This window comes from Salvia miltiorrhiza, chromosome 5, assembly GCF_028751815.1.
Source record: "Salvia miltiorrhiza cultivar Shanhuang (shh) chromosome 5, IMPLAD_Smil_shh, whole genome shotgun sequence".
Taxonomy (NCBI): domain Eukaryota; kingdom Viridiplantae; phylum Streptophyta; class Magnoliopsida; order Lamiales; family Lamiaceae; genus Salvia; species Salvia miltiorrhiza.
The window spans coordinates 31,655,356-31,673,656 of record NC_080391.1 but is presented as its reverse complement, the minus strand read 5'-3'; positions in this window follow the sequence as shown (position 1 = coordinate 31,673,656).

Sequence of the window (18,301 nt, the reverse complement as noted above, 5' to 3'; positions counted from 1 at the left end):
ACTCGAGTTAGTATTTAACTCTCGCCCATAATAAGTCAAAGTGATATACGAATTAACATATATATCTGAATACTTATTAGTATTAAGATTTATGAGTCACCGAGATCTTGATTCTTCACTTAGGTCAGATAGAAGAATACATCTCAACTGTTGGTCCTATCAATACGTAATGACGTACCAGTATAGACAAGTAGCCAAGACAAACTACTTCCATCTATACTGCAGCCTAAACCAATAACTTGTCCTAGAGTTATTTCGGCTGTGATCATATTATATCTCTTAAGGTTATTCCAATTATATGGTCTTCTGTGATCTACAACACACCATATAATCTACTTATACAGAGATAAAGAACATACATATGCAATCATGAACACAATCAGATAGGAGATAAGAATAGTGAATAACAGGAATCATTGTATACAAGCATAAAGTTCTTGCTTTCAGTATACAAATCCAACAAATATTCCCTCAATCTTTGAGGATCTAGCCATATCCTCTAAATCTTTGAGGATCCTTACATGATTGGTGGGTGAGTGAGGCACGAGAGAGAAGAAGAGAGAGGGGGGCGGTCATGTGGGAGAGAGAGAGAGATGGACTTTTGTCTTATTCTAAGATGAGGGGATTAAATTGTATGCTACCCCATTAAAATAACTCATGATTGTACTATATGCATGCTGAAGGAACCATATTTTGACATATGATCCATATGCCCGTGACCAACTTCGGATACCAAACGAGTACATACAAAAACCACAAGTGCCTATTGCAAGAGATCAAAACTTACTTGCAAATCCGACGATGAGAGACTCCAGTGTTGACCTTCCAACTTGTTCCCACAGTGAGACTTCACGTTGGGTGGCAACGACCTTGAAGTCTCCTCCAGCAAAGTTGGCGTCTGTTCTCTCTCTCTCAAATCTGCTCTCATGTGTGTGAATGATTAATTAATGAGGTTTAGGGTTGTCTTATTACTTATACTAGGTATTAGACATACCTAAATAATAAGCCCAAAACATAATTAAATCAGACCAAGCCCAAAAGCTTAAGAAAGGAGATGGGACGCCTACTTAGGAGTTAAACCTTTATTGGGCCAAGCGGGGATCTACTAGCTTGAATAAAGTTTGGCCTCCTAGTGCTCGATTTTCTTATTCTGCCTAGAGTAAAATCGAGACACAAGTATTAATTTATTTCACTAGAAAATTAATATTGATTTACCTCTTTACTCTTTAGGTGAGTCGGGGCTAGCATTAGACTTAATTAATCCACGTGTTTAAGATATTCAATATCCATTAATTAATTAATTCCTTTGCCGACATCTTGAGTGCTACCACTTAAACTTATTATCGTATTGGAACTAATTCCACCTGCAGGGTTTAATACGATAAACTTATTAAGTTCCTCAAGAGGATATTATCATCCTGTTATTAGCAGGACACAGATCCTTATTGCGATATAATCGCATGTCAAATAATAATTGCTATCACCCAAAGTATCGAGTATATTGAGTTACAAGAGAACTCTCACCCATGATAAATCAAAGCAATAGTCAATATATTATTTACACCGATTAATCCAACTAAGGCTAAGACTATTTTAGTCGCCGAGATCTTAATTCTTAATTAGTCAGAATATAAGAATTCATCTCACTGTGATCTTGTTCAATACACGAAGGTACTAGCATAAATAAATAGCCAAGACAAACTATTTATCCATTTATGCTACAATCTAAACCAGCAACTCGTCCATAGTTGCTTCGTTTGTGAACTCAATTTATATCTCAACTTTTTCCAATTATATGATCTTCTGTGATCTACAACATACCATATAATCTATAGTATGAGATAAATTGGACTATAATAGGATTATGCAATAACAATATTTCAGATAGAAGAATCACAGTGAACAAAGGAACCAATGTATACAAGCATAAAGTCTTGCTTTCAGTGTACAACCCTTCAATTCTCCCACTTATACTAAAGCAAACTTTTAGTATACAATGTGACTGAAAACTGATAATATCCTCTAGCTATTACAAAATCTCCCACTTATACTAAAGTTTAATTTAGTATAGGGATGCCACGAAGTCCAAGGCCTTCAACATGCTTGTTGAACACCGTACCAGGAAGACTCTTCGTGAAAGGATCAGCCAGATTATCAACTCCCGCAATATGCATCAATGCTACATGACCATGCTTGACCACAGACCGAATGTAATGATACTTGCCATCAATGTATTTCATGGATTGATGACATCTTGAATCCTTGCTATTCGCAATAGCCGCCTCGTTATCACAATAAATTGTGATGCACTTCGGCAAACTAGGAATCACATCAATCTCAGTTAGGAAGTTCCTGAGCTATACAGCCTCTTTAGCAGCTTCACAAGCAGCTACATACTCGGCTTCCATGGTGGATAGTGAAGGAATATTAAACTGAATTAATATTCGATTTACCCGAAGATCGTTTCTTGGATTATTATTAATTTATCATACAACGATTAATCCCTAACATGCTCCTATGAATTTAAGTGTTGCACGTTGGAGTTCAGAAATACCTGAAGAATTCAGAAGAATTCGTCAAATCGCAGCTGAACAGACCAGTCAGATTCAAGCCTTCGTTTGAAGCCTCAAACGTCCTCAAATCGTATTTAGCCCAGAAATACGACTTCTTCATCTTCGAGAGAGCTTTCCGTGGCCTCCTGTTTCGTCTGAATCGGAGTTCTGTGGAGGAAGTTATAGCCGTTCTCCTGAAACTGCCAGAACTTGATTTCCTGCGAAAAATCTGACTCCAGCTCTGATCTTCTGAACTGTATCCCGCTCAGCTTTTACCGTTGGATGGACAGCGAGCTATGAAAGTCCCAAGCTAGAAATCACCCTACACGTTTCCTGCGCCTCCTTAGCTCTCAAAAACCCTAATAATTATCAGTGTGTATTTCTTGAGAGCTGACAACTGTATTTTATAATACAGAACAAAGGGAGGGGGCGCCGGATTCTATGCAGGGACGATTTCTAGCCCTACTTGGGCTAGGAGACATTGGGCCAGTCCAGGGACCAGATACAAGGAATATAGATGGGTCTCAAATAAATTAATTTATCTATGTTCAGCCCAGACCATAATTAATTTATAAATATCAGTTCATTCCACTAGAGAACCGATATTGACTTACCCCTTTATTGCCGGTGTTGAGTCGGGGCTTGTATTTAGACTTATTAAATCCTCGTATTTAAAATATTCGACATCCATTAATTAATTAGAGCTCTGACAGCCTTAATTAATCAATCTCTTTGTAATCCTTAAGCAGTACCACTCAAACCTTATTATTGCGCCTGAACTTAATCAACCTGCAGGGTTTAACGCAATAAACATTATTGAGCTCCTTAAGGGAATGTCATTAACCTCTATCGGATACGAGTACTAATACAGATAATCAAATATCATATATTAACCGCTATCACCCAAGATACGAAGTACTCAAGTTACTATATAACTCTCACTCATAGTAAATCAAAGTGATAAACGAATCAACATATATATCTGAAATCTTATTAGTATTAAGATCATATAAGTTACCGAGACCTTGATTCTTCACTTAAGTCAGATAGAAGAATACATCTCACTGTGTTCCTATCAATACGTTATGACGTACCAGTATAGATAAGTAGTCAAGACAAACTACTTCCATCTATACCACAGCCTAAACCAATAACTTGTCCTAGAGTTATTTCGGCTATGATTATATTATATCTCTTAAGGTTATTCCAATTATACGGTCTTCTGTGATCTACAACACACCATATAATCTACTTATATAGAGATAAAGAACATACATATGCAATCATGAACACAATCAGATAGGAGATAAAATAGTGAACACAGGAATCATTGTATACAAGCATAAAACGTTCTTGCTTTCAGTATACAAATCCAACAATCTCCCACTTATACTAAAGCAAACTTTTAGTATACGATGCGTCTATTTACCAATCACCTAACACTTCTCCCACTTATACTTAAAGTTTCCTAAGTGGGTGGCATGAATCGCATTCCCATCTTCCAATGACCATTTGCGATAAGCCTTTTGTGAAAAGATTAGTAGGTTTCTCCAATATGTGAGAATTTATTCTATGAGCACAAAACATCGATTTACGAACAATCGTATAACTTGGTACTTACTCTCCATGTGTTTGACCCCTTGTGGTTCTTGGATTCCTTAGAGTTTGCAACTGTACTTGAGGTATCACGAAGGTGATGCTCTCACGCAAACTAGGAATCACCCTTAGATCCTGGAGGTAGTGGTCAAACCAAAAGGTTTTACCTCCCAAGAAAAACACATAGCTCGAGGTAATTATTCTTTGTTCCGGTCAGCCTGGAAATCCGAAATCGTATAATCCAAAAAGGAACTAAACTGTCTAACTGGTAAACTATCCTTATTCTCTAGTCAGGGACTTGAAAATATAATTTACCACAGTTCAGTGTCCTTAACTAGGACTATACAAATATCTTACAACCATGCTAACTGCATAGCAAATATAAGATCTCGTACATAGCAATCCATACATGAAGCTATCTACTGCGGAAACGTAGAATACTGCCTTCATTTCCTCAACCTTAATAGGCATCTTAAGACATAGTCTTTAGATAAAGGAACGCCATATCTAAAAGGTAGCAATCCTTTCTTGGCGGTATTCATACTAAAACGAGCATTCACAGTATCAATGTAAGACACTCGAGATAAGCCCAACATCCTTTTCTAGTGATCCTTTATAACCTTGATCACAAAGATGTATACTGTACCTCCTTAGTCTTTCATCTGAGACTGTTCGGATAACCATTACTTTATGTCTTGACAATAGCTCCATATTGTCGCCAATTAAGAGGATATTATCTACATAAAATGCAAGATAAACCACATCACTGATGACACGAGAGCGATTAACACGAGATGCTTCTCTCCCTCCCTCACTTAACCTTCAGGTTGTTGCACATGGATGTCCTTACCTTTTCCAAGGTAATATATATGACATCCATTTGCCAGACCTAGATAGTTTAAGTGAGCTGCTATGGGTAAAATGATCTGAATGTTCTGAGCATGGCATTGGCAAAAATATCATAACCTATACCCTTACACTGGGCATAACCTTTCGCCACCAGTCTAGCTTCGAAAGCTACGACCTTGCTCATTCGGGTCTGTCATTATCTTGTATACTCACTTACAACCTAAGGCTTTACTGTCTGCTGGTAGCAAGATTTTCTAGTAGACACCCATATTCTTAATGGATTGCTCCATTGAGGCGTGCCAGGAATCCACATTCTCGTCTCCCACTAATTCCAAGTAGATATGTGGGTCGATTCTCTTATATTCACTACCAGGGTGATTTATGCTTAAATTGCTCTATTTTTATGGGTTTGTATGTGCGTATTTTAAGATAATCTTCTGGAAATTGGTGCGTTTTATGGTGTATTTTATGCTTTGCAGGAGATTTAGGCTTTCGAGATGGAAGAATGTAATTTTGAAGAATTTTGGAAGAATTTGGCGTTTTCTAGGTGCTCTGGTCTCCAGAGCAAAGGAATCGACATCTCTAGTGCAGCGAAATCAAGAAGCCAGAGCAGAGGAATCGACATCTCCAGCGCAGCGAAATCAAGAAGCCAGAGCAGAGGAATCGATATCTCCAGAGCAGAGAAGCGCCAGCATCAGAGAAGTAAAGCCCAGCGCTCAATAGTCAGAGAAGTGAAAAGTCAGAGAAATCAATCTCCATAGTAGCGAAGTCATCACCAGAGGAGTCAATAGTCTGAGCAGCCAAGTGAGAGTCAGAGCAGAGGAGAAGGAGTCAGAGCAGAGAAATAAGTCAGAGCAGAGAAATCATCCATTCCTCTGGCGATAGCCATTTCTCTGGCGATAGCCGTTTCTCTGACGATAGCCGTTCCTCTGGCGAGAGCTGCGAAGTCGGCAAGAGTAGGAGTGTTTTCCAGAGCGCGCATCCAGCTGGAGAGTTGCCTTATTTTACACGATTCTATTACCATTAGAATTCTACTTTGCATGGAAACTTCCATGGTGATCGAAGGAAATCTGAAAATTATAAATAGGTCCTCTTTTGACCTATCTAGGATATAGCCGAAACCCAACATTCATATTTCAGTTTTATAGCTTTAGAATATTTTAGCTTTCCAGTTTTCAAGGCTTGGATCAAGATTGAAGATTCAAGCCGCTACAATCGTTTTGATTCGGTTTTTATACAATTTGCATTTATAATTGCGTTGAATTTAATTATGTTTATGTTTGATTTTATTATGTCTGGCTAGTTCTTTTGTTCTGAACCTAGGGTTTGTACATAGCTGATTAATTATGTGTGTTTGATTTATTGATATCAATTTGACTTCCAACTTGTGATTCATGATTCCTGGTGCTTATTTTCTTGTGAATTATCTGATCAATGATTTACATGTTTAGCTGTTCAGTTTGAGTCTTGAATGTGATAATTGTTCAGCCGATTCAGGAATGCATGATATAGTGTTAGCCTTGAGTCTTGAATGCGATAGGTGAAGCTATAGGAAGCTATTCTTTATGTGCTATTTGGAGATAATTTATTCCTTGGAGTCTTGAATGCGAAGGGGTTAATTAATCTACGTTCATAGGTGTTCGTTAGAGTAGCTTGTGAATAATATAGTGATCTTTCATCAGGGTTGGATTAAAATTGGTAATTGAATCAATAGGTTGAATGCATGTAGTTGATTAGTAAAAGTACATCCCTAGGGTCAGAGTTTTCCTTACGTTTGAGTTAGTATCGTTATTTATATGCTATTCAGTTTTTATTTAGTTAATCTTAGTTCGTAATTCACCTTCATTATTGTTTTACCTGTTTACTGTTAGTGTCTGTTTAGGAAATAGATAGAGTAATTTCGTTTTACAGTCTCTGTGGATACGATACTCGATTGCTACGTTTGTGCTACAATTGCACCGTGTTAGTTGCGATATTTTGTTGCTAATAAATTAGTGATCAAATTTTTGGCGCCGTTGCCGGGGACTGTTAAGAAGTTGCTTTAATATTTTCGATAGGACTTTATAGTACTACAGGTTTTTTTTGTTTTTTTTTTCTTTTCTGACTTTTAAAATGTGTGTTTCTGTAGGTTGCGTATGAAAACTAGATCTCACGGAAATCCTCTTTTTGAGTTTGACCCTGAAATCAACAAGACCTTGCGCAATCTTAAGAAGCAGAACAATCAAGTTGAGACAGATACGATGGCTACTCCTGAGCAAATCCAAATTCAAATGCGAGCTCTGCAAGAGCAATTGAAGAAGCTGATTGATAAAACGGAGGCTGAAGAGGCTCAGAAGCAACCAGCTATTAATGAAGCATTCATACCACAGTATGTGTACGAGGAGCCCCCACGAGTGAACGTAAACAACTTTGAGCTGAAAACGGGTTTGATCACGATGGTCCAACAGAGCCAATATGGTGGACAAGCGATCGAAGACCCTAATGCGCACCTGGCATATTTCCTGGAGCTGTGTAGCACGGTGAAGATGAATGGTGTCCCCGATGACATTATCCGTCTTCGTCTTTTTCCCTTCTCACTGCGGGATAAGACGAAGTCGTGGTATCATACGCTGCAGCTGGGAGAGAATATCGTGTGGGAGGATTTGGCTCATGCATTCCTACGCAAGTTTCATCCGCTTGGACTTACGTTGAAACTGAAGATGGACATCGTGCAGTTTCAACAGTACGACGGAGAAAAGCTAGCGGAGACTTAGGAGCGGTATCAGGAGAAGCTCAGAAAATGCCCAAGCCATGGATTTGATGAAGGTACGCTCGTGATAATGTTCTACAATGCCTGCGGGGAGCGTACAAGGATGCACATGGATACAGCTGCAGGTGGATCTCTACTCGAGAAAAGTAGTTCTGAAGCATGGAGCATTATTGATGGTATGGCTTCTACGAGCTACCAATGGCCATCTGAGCGAGTACAATTGAAGAAGGTGGCAGCTGCGTCAAGTTCTGATCCTATGGCAGCAATGGTTACTCAACAGGCAGCGATGGCTACACAGCTGGCAGAGCTGACTACAAAAACTGATGAGTTGAATGGTGGACGTCATGAGCAAGTTGTGATAGACCCGTCAGGCATGGAAGATGTCAATTATGTGAATGGCAGAAATTATGGGAATTTCCAGCGAGGACAGCCAGGAATGTATGGCAGAGGTCAACAATTTCAGCATGGTCAGCAGCAGTTCCAGCCAGGAGCACGCCCGCATCCTAACCTTTCTTACGGCAATCCGAACAATACTTTGCAGCCTCCACCTGGATTTTCAGTATCTAGCAGAGGAGTTATAAATGAGCCGAAGAAAGTATCACTGGAGGATATGATGCAGCAGATGTTAACAGAGATGTCTAGCATGAAGACAACTGTTAATTCAAGGATGACTAATTTGGAGTCTCAAGTGGGAAATATTGGGAATAATTTTTCATCACTGTCCAAGCAAGTGCAGATTTTGGAGACTCAAGTTGGTCAGATTGCCAACCAAGCAGCTGCGCAGCACACACCAGGAAAGTTTCCTAGCAACACTGAGATCAATCCTAAAAATCAGTGTAATGCAATTCATCTAAGGAGCGGAACTCAATATCAAAATCATACAGAGCAGCGGGATCATCCAGAGCAGCGGGATCATCCAGAGCAGCGGGATCGCCCAGAGCAGCGGGACGACAAGAATGGAAAGGAAAAAATGTAGAGATTATGGAGGAGGATGACCTGGAGACGATTGTGTGCGATTCGCCGCCTACTTCTAAGGTATCGTCGAATACCTCTGCTGTTAAGAAGCCTATTCCTACTCCTACGTTTCCCAGGCCAGAGTACAAGCCTGTAGCACCCTTCCCGAATAGCCTGGCAAAGCCGAAGATGGATAAGAAGTTAGCCAAGTTCATGGAGATGTTTTCAAAGCTTCACATCAACATTCCTTTACTTGATGCTTTGAGAGATATGCCAGGCTATGCCAAGTTCGTCAAGGACGCAGTCTCCAACAAGAAGAAGTTGGGGAAATATGAGACGATAAATCTTTCTGAGGAATGCAGTGCTGTGCTACAAAGAAAGCTACCTTTGAAGCAAAAGGATCCTGGCAGCTTTACTATAGCTTATGTGATTGGAGGGCAGAATTTCTCCCGCGTTCTTTGTGATTTAGGGGCAAGCATCAATTTGATGCATCTCTCTATTTTCAACCGGTTGGAGATTGGAGATATCAAGCCTACATCTATTGCATTGCAGATGGCAGATCGTTCCATCACATATCCCAAGGGAATTGTGGAGGATGTCCTAGTGCAGGTGGAGCAGTTTATTTTTCCTGCAGATTTCGTAGTCTTGGACATGCCGGAGGACAAGAATACTCCATTGATCTTAGGACGTTCGTTTCTAGCTACGGGCCGTGCGTTGATAGATGTGAAAGAGGGAGATCTGACTTTCCGCGTCAATGATGAAAAGATGATGTTGTCCATTTATGAGGTGATGAAGAAGCCAGCTGAGCTACAAATCGAGGATTGCAATTCAATTGAGTCTGTAGTGGATTTTTCTGCAGCCGTGGAGGATCCTTTGGAGGAGTGCATCACACAGTCATTATATCCTTATTCCAATCTAGACGAGGCGTGTGATGAGATCTTAGATTATATTGCAGAGCTGGAGGCCGTAGAGAGACATCCCATCGATCCTGTGCCTTACATGGATATTCACAAACCTATTGATGGGGGAAGCAAGTCGGTGGAAAAAGAAAAAGAAAAAGAATTCCCTGCGCCATCGGGATCATCCAGAGCAGCGGGATCATCCAGAGCAGCGGAATCATCCAGAGCAGCGGGATCATCCAGAGCAGAGGAATCATCCAGAGCAGCGGGATCATCCAGAGCAGAGGAATCATCCAAAGCTGCAGCCGCACCCAAACTTGAGCTGAAATAGCTTCCTGAGCACTTGAGATACCAATTTTTGGGTGAGAATGATACTTTTCCTGTTATTGTATCTGCCTATTTATCTCTGTTGGAGTTGGAGAAGTTGATGCGAGTTTTGAGGAAATACAAGTCTGTTCTAGGATGGTCTATTTCTGACATCAAAGGAATTAGTCCTTCTATTTGCATGCATCGTATTTTATTGGAGCAGGAATACAAGCCTAAGGTGCAGCCGCAGTGAAGTTTGAATCCAGCCATGCAAGAAGTTGTGAGAAATGAGGTGCTTAAGTGGTTGGATGCCGACATTATTTATGCCATCTCTGATAGTGAGTGGGTGAGCCCAACGCAAGTTGTCTCTAAGAAGGAAGGCATGACTGTGGTAAAAGATGAAAGAGATGAGCTCATAGCTACAAGGCTAGTCACAGGATGGCACGTGTGCATTGATTACCGAGCTTTGAATGCAGCCACACGTAAGGATCACTTTCCTTTGCCGTTTATTGATCAGATGCTTGACCGTTTGGCAGGATATGAGTACTACTGTTTCTTGGATGGGTACTCGGGCTACAATCAGATTATGATAGCCCCGGAGGATCAGCATAAGACCATTTTTACTTGTCCCTACGACATCTTTGCTTTTAGGAGGATTTCTTTTGGTCTTTGCAATGCTTCTGCCACTTTCCAACGCTGCATGATGGCGATTTTCCATGGTTTGATTGAGAACATTATGGAGGTTTTTATGGATGACTTTTCTGTTTTTGGCTCCTCCTTTGATAATTGTTTGGACAATCTTGCTCAAGTGTTACAGCGTTGTGAGGAGACGGCACTCGTGCTCAATTGGGAAAAGTGCCACTTCATGGTTCGTGAGGGCATTGTTTTGGGACATAAAGTTTTTGCCCAAGGTTTGGAGGTGGATCGTGCTAAGATCGTGGCCATTGAGAAGCTACCTCCTCCTACATCTGTGAAGTCTGTGCGGAGTTTTCTTGGGCATGCAGGATTTTATAGGCGCTTCATCAAAGACTTTTCCAAGCTGTCTAAGCCACTTTGTGCTTTGCTAGAGAAGGATGTGAAGTTTGTCTTCACCGATGAGTGCCTCGTCTCCTTTGAGAGTTAAAAGCTGCACTGACTTCTACACCAGTGTTGATCATGCCGGATTGGAGTGCTCCGTTTGAGTTGATGTGCGATGCTAGCGATTGGGCCGTGGGAGCTGTGTTGGGGCAAAAGAGAGATAAGTTGTTCAAGGTAATTTACTACACTAGTAAAACCTTGGATTCTGCGCAGATGAACTACACTACCACGGAGAAGGAGTTACTAGCTGTGGTGTATGCCTTTGATAAGTTCCGTTCTTATTTGATTGGAACTCATTCAATTGTGTACATTGATCATGCCGCCATTCGCTACTTGTTCACGAAGAAGGACTCCAAACCCCGATTGATTCGTTGGATCTTATTGCTGCAAGAGTTTGATATGGAGATCCGTGATCGAAAGGGATGTGAGAACGTGGTAGCTGACCACTTGTCTTGTTTGGAGAATCCAATCGAGGGGGATGATCCAAAGATGGCCATCAATGAGTCTTTTCCCGATGAGCAGATTTGGGCGGTGCTATTTAAGGATCCTTGGTATGCAAAGTATAGCAATTACTTGGTTATTGGAGCTCTTCCCGAGGGGTTGTCGCACTATCAAAAGAAGAAGTTCCTCCATGATGTCAAGTTTTATTATTGGGAGGATCCTTACCTATACCGAAGGTACGCCGATGGCTTTATTCGACGATGTGTTAGGGAGCATGAATGGCCGAAGATCATTGAGGAGTGCCATAGCTCGCCTAGTGGAGGTCACTTTGCTGCCAACCGCACTGCCATGAAGGTAAATCATAGTGGATTCTATTGGCCTTCAATTTTTGCAGATTGCCATGCTTTCGTGAAGTCTTGTGATCGATGCCAGCGCATGGGCAACATTACCAAGCGGGATGAGATGCCACAGAACATCATTGTAGAGGTGGAGCTATTTGATGTGTGGGGAATTGACTTCATGGGTCCTTTCCCTCCTTCATGTGGTTTCTCCTATATATTGCTTGCGGTGGAGTATGTGTCTAGATGGGTGGAGGCGATCCCAACTGTCACCAATGATTCAAAGGTAGTCATTAAATTCTTGCAAAAGAATATTTGACTCGATTCGGAGCACCGAGAGCGTTGGTTAGTGATGGGGGATCGCACTTCAACAACAAGTTGCTAGCAAGCGTGTTGGCGAAGTATGGAGTAAAGCACAAGGTGACGACTCCATATCATCCTCAAGCTAATGGGCAAGCAGAGTTGGCAAATCGAGAGATCAAGCAGATTTTGGAGAAGAGCGTCGCCAACAAGAAAGATTGGGCAAAGCACTTGGATGATGCTCTTTGGGCGTATCGCACTGCCTACAAGACTCCAATTGGTATAGTCTCCCTATCAACTTGTTTTTGGCAAATCCTGTCATTTACCTGTTGAAATTGAGCACAAGGCATATTGGGCGACTGAGGAGAATCAATTTGGAGTTCAAGGAGGCCGGGCATACAAGGCGAGATTTGTTGACAGGAGCTTAGATGAGTAGAGGAATGAAGCTTATGAGAGTTCTCGTATCTATAAGGAAAGAGCAAAGAAATTCCATGATTTGAACATCCGCACAAATGAATTCAAGCCAGGACATGAGGTACTCCTGTATGATTCTAAGCTTCGGTTATTTCCTGGCAAGCTGCAGTCTAAATGGAGAGGTCCATATGTGGTTCACAAGAGCAATTGGAATGAGACTTATGAATTGCTTGCATCCAATGGGTCCACGTTCACTGATAATGGCCATCGCCTCAAACCGTACTTCAAAGCAGAGTTGGACCGCGACGTGGAAGTGGTCAACTTCGTTGATCCGTGATTGAAGGTATCGTCAAGCTATAGACGTTAATTTTAGCACTTGTTGGGAGGTAACCCAACTGTTTTTCTTTGTTTTGTTTTTCTTTCTTTCAGTTTCGTTTTGCTTCTCTTTGTTTCTTTGTTTTGTTTGGGTTTTTAGTGCGGTGTTGAGCTTGGAAGTTGCGAGATCTCGCGCTTTGTTCATACCACCGCCGTGGAACAGGTGTTTCTCTGCCAGATTTCTGGAGGTCTTCATGTTTCAGCGCAGCCGCTCTCTTCCCTGCCCTGTCCAGCGCAGCCGCTCTCTTCGCTGCCCTGTCCAGCGCAGCCACTCTCTACTCTGCCCAAGGTCACAAACCTCACTTTTCGCCGCCTCTCACGATGGTTCAGCTTTTGAATGCCGATAATCAGGGACGTTTTCTACACTCTTCGTATTTCTTTTATGCCCTGAGGACATGACATGCTTTAAGTGTGGGGGGGTGTTTTGTTGCTTATTTTTTTTCAAGAATTGGGTGAGATCAATCTTTCTACGCTTAGTTTTTGGTCTCGAATCTTGCTAACTTTTATGAATTTGTGGAAGAGAAGATGATTTTCGATGTGCATTTCGGGTTTGTGTTTGTTTGGTGGTTATTCTTATTTTACTTTTAATATATGTTTCTTGATTGTGCAAAGAATTATGAGTTTTGTTGCAACACTTTTGTAAGTTAGTAAAACGTGATTTGTCCGATAGATGCTAGAAGGAGTGTTGTCATTGTGATTGCCTACGATCATATCTTATCTGTGAAAAATGAAAAAGTTGGACGAATTGCCAACTCTGAAATTGCCATCTCTGAAACATCTGGCCTGTTCTGAAAACGTGGCAACTCTGAGTCTCTGCTCCTCTAGTTTAACTATGAGCATGAGAAACCACGTGAAAAGACTTTGGATTACATCCAAATGGTTTTATTTCATGAATTATGGCTCAACTGTCGAAAATTCTAAGCACACAAAGTGTGAAAAATGGTGATATTGATTATAAAAGCGATCACATTAGGGAATTCACTTCTAGCGGAGAATTGGGTCTGATCGAATTACTTGCATTACTATTTTGTTGCTTCTTAAACTTTGAGTTACTTGCATGATCGAGAGATGTGTGTTGATTGTAAAATTTTGAATTGGCTTTGTGAATGTTTGGATGGAAATTAACATTGTTGAAATCAATCTCTTCCTAGAATTCATATAGATTTTGCTTGAGGACAAGCAAAAGGCTAAGTGTGGGGGAGTTGATTTATGCTTAAATTGCTCTATTTTTAAGGGTTTGTATGTGCGTATTTTAAGATAATCTTCTGGAAATTGGTGCGTTTTATGGTGTATTTTATGCTTTGCAGGAGATTTAGGCTTTCGAGATGGAAGAATGCAATTTTGGAGAATTTTGGATGAATTTGGCGTTTTCTAGGTGCTCTGGTCTCCAAAGCAGAGGAATCGACATCTCCAGTGCAGCGAAATCAAGAAGCCAGAGCAGAGGAATCGACATCTCTAATGCAGCGAAATCAAGAAGCCAGAGCAGAGGAATCGACATCTCCAGAGCGGAGAAGCGCCAGCATCAGAGAAGTAAAGCCCAGCGCTCAATAGTCAGAGAAGTGAAAAGTCAGAGAAATCAATCTCCATAGTAGCGAAGTCATCACCAGAGGAGTCAATAGTCTGAGCAGCCAAGTGAGAGTCAGAGCAGAGGAGAAGGAGTCAGAGCAGAGAAATAAGTCAGAGCAGAGAAATCATCCATTCCTCTGGCGATAGCCATTTCTCTGGCGCGACCCGTTCCTCTGGCGATAGCCGTTTCTCTGACGATAGCCGTTCCTCTGGCGTGAGCTGCGAAGTCGGCAAGAGTAGGAGTGTTTTCCAGAGCGCGCATCCAGCTGGAGAGTTGCCTTATTTTATCCGATTCTATTACCATTAGAATTCTATTTTGCATGGCAACTTCCATGGTGATCGAAGGAAATCTGAAAATTATAAATAGGTCCTCTTTTGACCTATCTAGGATATAGCCGAAACCCAGCATTCATATTTCAGTTTTATAGCTTTAGAATATTTTAGCTTTCCAGTTTTCAAGGCTTGGATCAAGATTGAAGATTCAAGCCGCTACAATTGTTTTCATTCGGTTTTTATACAATTTGTTTTTACAATTGCGTTGAATTTAATTATGTTTATGTTTGATTTTATTATGTCTGGATAGTTCTTTTGTTCTGAACCTAGGGTTTGTACATAGCTGATTAATTATGTGTGTTTGATTTATTGATATCAATTTGTCTTCCAACTTGTGATTCAAGATTCTTGGTGCTTATTTTTTTGTGAATTATCTGATCAATGATTTACATGTTTAGCTGTTTAGTTTGAGTCTTGAATATGATAATTGTTCATCCGATTCAGGAATGCATGATATAGTGTTAGCCTTTAGTCTTGAATGCGATAGGTGAAGCTATAGGATGTTATTCTTTATGTGCTATTTGGAGTTAATTTATTCCTTTGAGTCTTGAATGCGAAAAGGGTTAATTAATCTACGTTCATAGGTGTTCGTTAGAGAAGCTTGTGAATAATATAGTGATCTTTCATCAGGGTTGGATTAAAATTGGTAATTGAATCAATAGGTTGAATGCATGTAGTTGATTAGTAAAAGTAATCCCTAGGGTCAGAGTTTTCCTTACGTTTGAGTTAGTATCGTTATTTATATGCTATTCAGTTTTTATTTAGTTAATCTTAGTTCGTAATTCACCTTCATTATTGTTTTACCTGTTTAATGTTAGTGTCTGTTTAGGAAATAGATAGAGTAATTTCATTTTACAGTCTCTGTGGATACGATACTCGATTGCTACGTTTGTGCTACAATTGCACCGTGTTAGTTGCGGTATTTTGTTGCTAATAAATTAGTGATCAATAGCTCATCGCCAAAGTCAGCTCGAGCCGGCGATGAGCCACCACCGATATGAATGGTCTGATCATAATAAAAAGCTCCACTTTTATTATAGGATTCTTCACCCATGTTAATATGTTTGATGATTGTAGGTTTCTATACATAAATGCAACTAGTTAAAATTCCTACACCTTTTGGGATAAATGAGAGATGTTACCATAGAGTACTAAATTACGAATTAATCTCAATAGAATAAGATAAAAATATTCCATTGCAAATGGCTCATTCCAAACAAGAAAATCCATTTATTTCACAAAAACATGTGAGTTTCACCACTTTTTATTATTTTTATCTTTTAATCACTCTTCTTTTCAATAATTTTGCCAAAAAATAAAGAGCCATACCTAGTGAGATAGAGGGAGGGAGTATGACTTAAGCAAAATTCTCATCACTTGTTCATTTAAATAGTATGTGTAGGGCTGAGAAAATATACAGAAAACTCGGAATACCGGCCATATCGTATTGAAAAATATCATAAAATACCGAACTTAAGATTTATCGAATTTTTCTGTAAGGTATGATACTGTAACGAAGATTTACGGTAAGGTAAAGGTATATATTTTCAAGATACCGGGATATACTAATGTATACCGATACTGTGGTATATATCCAAAAAATCAATAAATGTCGTATTAAAAGTATATACCAGTACAAGGTATGATACCGTATCACCGGCGTATACCGGTTATATAGGTATATACCATATATTTATTATAAATTTATTATATAAATATATAATACACAAGTATGAATATAAATACCACCAAACTATATAAAAACGAACAAAATTTATAAATTATACAATTTAATATAATTGAATTATAGTATTGTCTATGTTAATATTATAACATAGTTATAATATAATAATCAACTTATATGAGTTGCATAGTTATAATGTAATAATCATCTTATATGAGTCACATAGTTATATTTTATAGTATATACAACTAAGATTATTGTTCTACGATAAATTAAATCTAACATATATTAAAGGTATGCGATTTCTCCACACTGAATGTAAAGACATAAGGTATAAGGTATGGAGAATTTGATAAGATATACCATACCGTACCGTCTCACTCCTAAGTATGTGGCAACGTAGTGGTCACGGTAATTTATATATTTATACTTAAAGTGGATTATCACATAACATGGAAAAGCATTGTAATAATAACAATTTACACTCAATAATGAGATTTAAATCAGATATTGTTCGTCGTGATTTAATATAATTTTAGTTTCCTCTAGAAAAACAACAATTTACACTCGGAAGATCCTCGAAGATATTAGAAGGAAAATCAGTGTGTAAAAGGGGACCAAAAAAGACCTAGAAACATTCAGAAAGTCCATCAAACGAAAGTGAAATCTTTCATAACAGCCCAATTACTATGCAAATTTTGCAACCCATATAGCCATTTTGGAGAAAGTATAAGCATATATATAAGGGTTAATTACGCCAAAAACCATGAACTTTGGGCCCATTTCCAAATTTTCCATGAACTTTGATTTTTATCAAATTTTCCCTGAACTTAAAGGCGTGATCAATTTTTCCATGATTTTCGAAAATCCCCAATTTGACTGCTGACTTGGCACCATTTAAGTCACCTGAAAGCTGACTTGGCACCGGCGACGATGTGAAGAAACGACGTCGTCCTATACTCGTGAGGGATTGGGGGAAGAGAGAGAGATGAACGAGGGAGGGAGGCAGAGTGAGATAGAGGAGAGGGGAGCAGGGGCGGCGGCGCAGTCGCGACTTGCCGGATCTTGCAGAGCTTGTCTTGAGAATGCTTCTCGTTCTTTCAAACCCCCAATTTAATTTGGTGTGCATCTATTAGGGTTACAGAGCTTAGCAACCATGAATGAAGTAATCGAACTTGACGAAAACTGGGAGCGGCAAGACGACGGCTTTCGTCCTCCCACGGCCGGCGGAGGGGTGTCGTCACTGTTTGGGTTGATCTGAGAAGTGGGGGAAGGCCTTGATTCTGCTGAGTTGAGTCGATGGAGGCGGCAGACGGTGGTTGTTGCTATTGGCGGCGACCTCGCCGTTTGTCGCCGGATTATGGAGAGAGTAGAGGGAGACGGTGTTGTAGATCTGGGTCGTAGTAAGAGGAAGAGGCGCAACGGCGGCGATGAGCCGCTGTGGTCGCCGAAATTTCAATAGGGGAGAAGAGTTATTTGGGGATCTAGGGCGGTTGTCGCCGGTGTATGCAGAGATTAGGGGAGAGTTGAGAGAGTAGAGGGAGGCAGGACTCCGGTGGCGGCTGGGTTGTTGTCAATCGGAGGAAGAGAGATAGAGGGAGGCGGTGGCGCCTCGCTGTCGCCAAGGAGGAGGAAGGCGGAGGCGGTGTGGAGGTTGTTTTCGCCGGGTTCGGTGAGACAGAGGGCAAGTGAGGGGGAGGTGGGTTTCGAGAAAGAGAAGGGAGAACCGGGGGTATCAGTGGCTGTCGTTGTTGCTTCGGCGAGCTTCGGTGGCAGCGAATTTTCAATGGTGAAGGGGTGGGTTCTGGCGTGAACCGAGAGAGAGATGAGAGGGGACACAGAGAGGGACCAGAGGAGAGCGAGAGAGA